The following is a 7,438-nucleotide window of genomic DNA, read 5'->3' as shown; positions in this document are numbered from 1 at the left end:
AGGAAGGAAGGAAGGAAGGAAGGAAGGAAGGAAGGAAGGAAGGAAGGGAGGAAGGAAGGAAGGGAGGAAGGGAGGAAGGGAAGAAGGGAGGAAGGAAGGAAGAAAGGAAAGGAAAGAGGAAGGAAGGGAGAGAGGAAGGGAAGGAGGAAAGAAAAGAGGAAGAGATTTTGGTATACTTCCTCAAGCCAAACAAAATTATTCTTTTTTAAAATTAACTAGGGTTTTGTCTAACCATTCCATAGCTATAAACATTGGCATCAAAAACTGGGAGTACATAGACCAACTCAAATAATTAAACAGTATAAAGACATGCAAAGGCAGCAAAGAGTTAAACACCATAGGCATGTGGCTGCTTCTTGACGGGGATAATGGGCTGTGGATGGGTGTGGAGATATATCCCTCACAACACTGTGTGCTGAGAAATCTTAAAGGAAGGATTAAGGGAGGGTAGATTTTCACACACAGACACAATCATTAACAGTCACCTGTAATGACAAACTTGTACATTTATACCCAGATAGACACAATCCCACTTAAACACAAATGGTCACACACATTATAATATATACAAAGACACATGCAATCACACTCAGACACTCAAAAATATACACACTGATCACACTCATATTCACATGTAGAATCATACAGAAACCAACATATATGTGGTAAATGGTCTCAAAGACACGCTATCAGACACACGAACATTGGCACAGTTACCAACAATCACATATATAGAGATGTGTGTCTTCCCATGGACCTCTAGGCAAAAGCATTTTGACCCAGTGCTTGGGGCCAAAAAAAATCTTGCTGATTGGAAGAACTATACCTCCCAAAAGCTTTTGCATGGATTTTGCAATGAGGTAAGATCACCCAACACATATTCTAATTGGGCATGCAGGCTTCTAGAATGGGCAGTTTTAAAGGGGGAGGAGTCTTGAAAAAGAAGGAAAATGAGGGAAAATGGCAGCTATGACTAGTCCCTAGGAAGGGGAGCACAAAAGGCAGAAGTAATAATAATGAGATAGCTCAGAGCCCCCAGAATATATCGGCTTCAACAATAGAAGTCAACAGTAATCTCCACAAGTTTTTCTGAAGAAGTCAACTCTCTTAGTTTTTCTACAGGAGCATTGCAGAGCATTTTTCCATGAATGAACTGATGAGCTCTCCACTGTGCTAGGAAGATAGGAGTTAACTGGGAATCAAAGCTACTGTTTCTAATGGCTCTTGGATTTCCAGGGATGGAGACACCAAAGTCTTCCTGTTTGAGTATAGCACATACTTTCCTTTTTTGACCTAAAGTAAATTCCTCTGTCATGAAGGTGCCTGATGTCACAGGCTGTAAGTGACCTCAGCTACAACTGCTTACCCGCCCCCTTCATCCTTCCCCCCTGTGAAATACAGGTCTTTGCAGCTCCTAGAGGAGGTGATAAGGCCACCCAGCCAGTCAGAGCTAGCCTTCTCAGGCCTTTACCTTACATTCCCCAGCCCAGGCACTAAGCTCTCTGTTCCCTCCTTCTACTAGTCTTGACTTGCCTTCAGGAAGGGAGGACACACCCATGAGAGCCGGTCACTTAAGCCTAACCAGGGACACAGTCAGCACTGCTACTCTCCCCTCACAAAGAGAATGTCACTAGCTCTGTGTCATGCTTCAACACTCAGGGGCTTCCACTGTATGTAAGGGACAGGGATTAACCTTCCCAGGGGAGAGAGAATTATGTGACTTGATTGCTTTATTCTCAACCCTAAGGGAGCTTAGCCTTCTAGGAACTGGGTAACAGAGCTCAAGAAAGGTCACACAGGGGCAGCTAGGTGGTGCAATGAATAGAGCACCAACCCTGGAGTCAGGAGGACCTGAGTTCAAATCTAACCTCAGACACTTAATAGATGTGTGACCCTGGGCAAGTCACTTAATACTATTAATACTAACTGCTTCCAAAGAAAAAGAAAAAGAAAACAGTTGACAGATGAGAACATAAGACAATCTGTGGGCAAACACTAAGGTTTTTGGCCCAGATTCTAAATTCTGGAGGAGTTCAGAGATTAGAAGAGTAATGTGGGTTGGACTCGTTAGAGAAGGCTTCTGCATTCAGGATTGGATTCCAGTTGGGCTTTGAAAAACAAGAAGGATACGGAAAGGGGGAAAGGAGGAGGAAGCCAGCAGTGTGGAGGTGGGAATTAATCTCACATTTACTTAAATATTTGCTTGAAATCTCTTATTTCATCCTGGTAGGCTTACCTGCCATTGACAAAAACCCTAGCCCTTCTGTGCTAAGTAGATGGTTTTGGTGAGTTGCTGGTGCCAACTTTTTTTCTTTTAGTTATTCTGATCTTCTGACAACAAGCACATTAGAGTCTATCACCAGGTCTGCACTTGAAGCCTTTTCATCTTGGTAGGACCTGCCAGAGCTTGTGTTCCACTGGAAGAGGCTTCAAGAACCCAGAAAGTCACCATCATGCCTCATTGAGACATCAGAGAAGGACTTGAGTGGCGCATGGAGGTGGCTGCTGGTTTTGCCTATGCCTAGAACACACTCTGGTTTGGCTCCACCATGGACTAGTCAGCTTGGACTAGAGGTGGGGAACCCACAGCCTCGAGCCACATGTGGCCCTCTAGGACCTCAAGTGTGTCCCTGAAATCAAAGGGCCGCACTTGAGGACCTAGAGGGCCACATGTGGCTTTGAGACCTCAGTTTCCCACCCCTGACTTGGACCAAGGGAGGGAGAACAAGGGAGAGGCTGGGCCCATAGGGATTGAGGTTAGATGGTGGGAAGTGCAATGGAATGCTGGATGGTCCTTTTGCCTTATTTCCAGGCAAAGAGAGAGTATGACTACTCCTATCTAGGCCCTAGAGGGGTCTGAACAACTGTGATGGGAGTTGGGGGAGGCTGAGGAGAGGGTGGAGGCAAGAAAGGAAGCTTATGTGGTGGCCTTGAAGGGCGTTGTTGTTTGGAGCCCAGAGCTGTCAAATTCTTAGTTTGGTTCCTTGGATTTTTGCTGGCTCAGAAAATCTCAGGGTTTTGGAAAGGTGAGTCAGGATTCCCCCCCCCTCGAAAATTGGTCACACCCCTCCCCCCAAATCTCTAGGTTCACCTTCCACTCCAGGAAACACGATGATAAAAATGACTGAGGTAGATTCAGCATGGCCTCAGGCTGTGGAGGTGGGGTTCAGGGGTTCCCTGTCCCTGTGAGTGGGAGGGGGGAGGTTATGACGGGAGCCCATCTATTGATATGGGTTTGATCTTGGGAAATAAGTGGAGGGTGTTTGATTTGGGCAGGTGAAGGCTCTCGGAGAGGGAGCAGGGAGGGGACGGAGGGAGGATGGGGAGTGGGTATGACTGGCCAATTAGCCTCAGGAGGGGACGCTGAAAGAGGAACCAGCCCCCGGCAATGGGTGATTCACCCCAAACAGGGTTCAGGTTCTCAGGTCATTATCATAGGATCACAAATAGCCTTCCTGGACCTTTCACCTCCTTCCAATCCCCCTTCCCAACGAGGCTCCAGAGCCAGGTCAGGGGGACCTTATCCAATGGGATCCCCAGTTTTAGGGGGAGAGGAGAGTAATCCAGAGAGGATCCGAAAAGACCCCCTCTTCACACAGCAGCCTTCAGGCCAGGAGCAGATTAAGGACTGGGAGAGGTCTACCTTTCCTGGAGGGTGGGGTCGTCCCGAGGGTATTTAATCCTTCCCCTAGCCCCCACCTGCTTTCCTAGCTCTGTATAGGCTGGACTGAGAGTATGGATGTGAGGGCTGTGTCAGCGCCTACTCCAGCCCTCCGGGATGGGAGGGGTTTCATTCTGCGCCCAGCTTCTCTTAATAGTTCCTCCCTAGGGGGAGGAAGGGGAACCAGGACCAGGATAGCCTAAAATTGTTTACATGTTAGTTTTGGATTAAGCAGTTTTACTTTTAGAAGAATTAGGGGATTGTCTAACATTCTGAAAATTCCACTTTCCTCCTTTGTAAAATGAGAGGTTGAGCTAGACAAGGCAAGCAGTGTTATACAAGTTCATTCGTTTGGGAGGTAGGGAGAACGCTTCCAGTTAGTGGGCCATTTTACTTTAGTATCCTCATCTGTTAAAAAAAAAAAGGGGGGGGGCTGGAAGGCTAGGTGGCACAGTGAATAGAGCACCGACCCTGGAGTCAGGAGGACCTGAGTTCAAAGCCAGCCTCAGACACTTAACACAAAAATCTAGCCGTGTGACCTTGGGCAAGTCATAACCCCCCCCAAAAGGGGTGGGTGGGTGTAGGACTAAATGACTTGTAAGTTCTTCCACCTCTAGACCCTATCATCAACAAGTATATATTAAACATTTAGTATTTATTTGTATTTTTACCATCTCTGTGATCCATGCTACCAGTAATGGTCTATGATGATGCCACAGAGCAAGGCCTATGAGGCCAGCCCCTCCTGGACCAAGGCGAAGAAGCAGCCACAGGAGCAGAAAAATAACTAGGCTTTTCTTTCACCTCCCAGTTTGTCATCTGACTGGCTCACCCCTTTCCTAAGGGCTGGGAAGGGCAGTAAGTGTTCTGAGCTGTAGTCTGTATGAATAAGGAGAATAAACTTACACCAGGTGCTTGTTAACTACACAGATAATTAAATGGAATAAGTAACATACAGGATTTAAGGCTGGAAAGAAGCTTAGGGATCATCTAGTCCAACCCTTGAAGCCCCTGTTTAATAGATGAGGAACCGGAGGGTTGATGTCCATAAAAATGTTGAGAATGTTGCAGGGAGATTTATTGCATAAAGAGGAGAAGGTCGAGAAATAAATAGCAGTAGAACAGGGCTAGGGTTGAGGTAGTCTTCTGTCTTAGAAAGAGGGCTCTCTGGGTCCCATCTGTCCCCTACAGAGAAGTTGAGGAATTACTGTGCTTTGGGATGTGAAATGATGACTGTGGAGCCACCATTTTCAATATGGTCAAGATTCAAACCCATTCCATTCCTAGATTCACACGGGAAGGACTCATTTTTAGACAGAAGGTAGAAGGGACAAGCAGGCAGGAGGGAAAAGAGCATGTTCTGAGGATACACTGAGTAAAAGAATGGTCTGATTTGGACTAGGATGGTAGAGGAGGGTGAGTTCATATTTAGAACTTCCTACAGGAGGAGATTTAATTCTTTCTTTTGATAGACTTGTGTAAGCAGTCCAAATCTACTCATGTTACTCTGCTGCTTACACACACAGTCATTTTAAGGAGGCACAAAGGAAAGAGCACTGGGCCTGGAGTCAGGAAGAATCTGAGTTCAAATCCAGCCTCAGACACTTATGAGCTGTGTGACCTTGCATGAATCACTTAATCCTGTTTGTCTCAGTTTCCTCATCTGTCAAATGAGCTGGAGAAGGAAATGGCAGAGAACTGCAGCGTCTCTGCCAAGAAAACCCCAAATGGGGTCAGAAGCAACTGAACAATAACAACACAGGAGTATATTTACTTCTTTCTTTTGATAAACTTGTGTAAGCAGTTCAGATTTATTCCTGTTACTCTACAGCTGCCTTCCTTATGCTTATGGGAAGGCAGAATGACACTGTAATATTTATCCAGCAGTCCAGCAGCTGGCTGTGTAAGACCAAAGTCTCCCAATGCATCCAGGCCATCTCCAGGCATCCTGATCTAGATTTTGCCGCTGGACCCAGATGACTCTGGAGGAGAAAGTGACGATGGTGATTTTGCACAGCCCTCCCTCACTTAAATCCAATTCATTTGCTTGTCATGGCATCATCTTCCTTGGTGTGTCATGGTCCTCTTTGAGAACAAGAGACCTCAGCCTTCTTAAAAAGATGTAGCTTTTGGCTATCAGAGGACACTCAACCTACAGCTGGCAATAGTACCCCCTGCCATTGTAAACCCTATGACTTTAGCATTGGGATAAAGAAGTTTGGCTCCCCCCCGCAAACTTCTGAAATTAACATATAGACACACACGTAGTCTGAAACAAGAATAAGCCTCACTCTACCTGTGCTCCCCTCTCTCAATTCCTGACCACCCTGATCCCCAATTCAGAGACCAAGCATACTGGGATCACAGAGTTTATTAATTTTTTTCTTTTCTTTTTTTTTTTTTTGGAGGGGGAAGTTAGGGCAATTAGAGTTAAGTGACTTGCCCAAGGTCACATGGCTAGTTTTTTATGTTTGAACTCAGGTCCTCCTGACTCTAGGGCCAGTGCTCTATTCACATAGCCACCCCATACAGAGTTTATTATTCACAGAATTAAACAGAAAGATTATAGATCAAGCATTCCAATCTGGAGATATCCACCTTTGACTATATCCTAAATCTCCTCCTGATTGCCCTTCTAGATCTTCAGGTGTGGTGGTGGTACAATTCCCAACCAACCCAGCTTGTGAAAACCAATAAGAGAAAGAGGTATTTGTACCCCATTTCATAATACTAACAACTAGTATTTATATAGCACTTTAGGTTTGCAAAGTGGTTTTACAAATAGTATATCATTTTCCCCCTCATAGCAAGGAGCTATTTTTATCTCCATTTTACATAAGAGGAAACTGAGGCACAAAAAGGACAGGTGACTTGCCCAGGGTCACATGGCTAGTGAGTGTCTGAGGACAGATTTGAACTTGGGTCTTCCTGACTCCAGGTCCAGCTGCGCATGTCTCTAGTTTCTAGACTTGTAGGGTAGGTGGTCATGAAAATCAGTTTCTGTCTCCTAGTTACCAGCCACAGTGGTATTCATACTAGCTGTCAGTTTGGACACTTAGAAAACAGTCTCCTTACAGATGTTATCTTCATTTGCGGCAAGATCAGGTTCTCTCCCACAGTGCTACTTTATGGTTCCCTCATCCAGTGGCCATTCATAGCTCTGGAAAGAGCCATAGCTCTAGCCACAGCCCCTCTGCCTCAAGGAAGCCCAGAAACCCAAATCCAAGGTCACTGGGAAGGAAAAGAAAAAGTCAACCCTAGATGCCCCAGTGTGTAGATTATGACCCCCCTTTTACACTACTGGTGGACTTCTTTCCTATTGCAAGTATGTGCTTGTGTGCCAGCATTATCAGCAAACACTCTGCAACTTTCTCTGTCTGAATCATCACCCCACACCCTGGGGAAAATAATTCAAGAAGATAAGAGGGCAAATTAGGGGCACAAGTTAACTATACAAGGATCATAAATTTAAGGTGCACGGGACCTTAGAGGCCATTGACTGTAACCCCTTCATTTTATAGATAAGGAAGCAGGCCTAGGGAAAGTTAAGCAACTTACCCAAGGTTATATTCCTAAGTAGCATCAGAGGTGGAATTTGAACTCTTGTCCTCTGATTCCCAAGTCTATGCTCTTCCTGCTGTGTACCCTGCTGTTTTTCTCCTTCTCTCCCTCCCTCCCCCCTTCTCTCCCTCCTTCCTTTCCTTCCTTCTTCCTTCCTTCTTCTCTTCTGTCCTTCCTTCCTTCCTTCCTTCCTTCCTTCCTTCCTTCCTTCCTTCC

The 7,438-nt window shown here is 45.7% G+C and overlaps 1 long non-coding RNA gene across 5 annotated transcripts in view; it reads right to left on the bottom strand.

Moving 5' to 3' along the window:
* LOC138161123 (uncharacterized) overlaps nucleotides 1-7,438 on the bottom strand; it is a 29,667-nt gene that overhangs the window by 19,580 nt on the left and 2,649 nt on the right. The gene's annotated exons all lie outside the window — the stretch shown is intronic.

Source organism: Petaurus breviceps, unplaced genomic scaffold, assembly GCF_028583685.1.
Source record: "Petaurus breviceps papuanus isolate PSGF00001 unplaced genomic scaffold, PetGlider_PUasm1.0 183, whole genome shotgun sequence".
Lineage (NCBI taxonomy): Eukaryota > Metazoa > Chordata > Mammalia > Diprotodontia > Petauridae > Petaurus > Petaurus breviceps.
The sequence above is the reverse complement of the archived record's forward strand: the minus strand, read 5'-3'. Positions and strand labels throughout refer to the sequence as shown.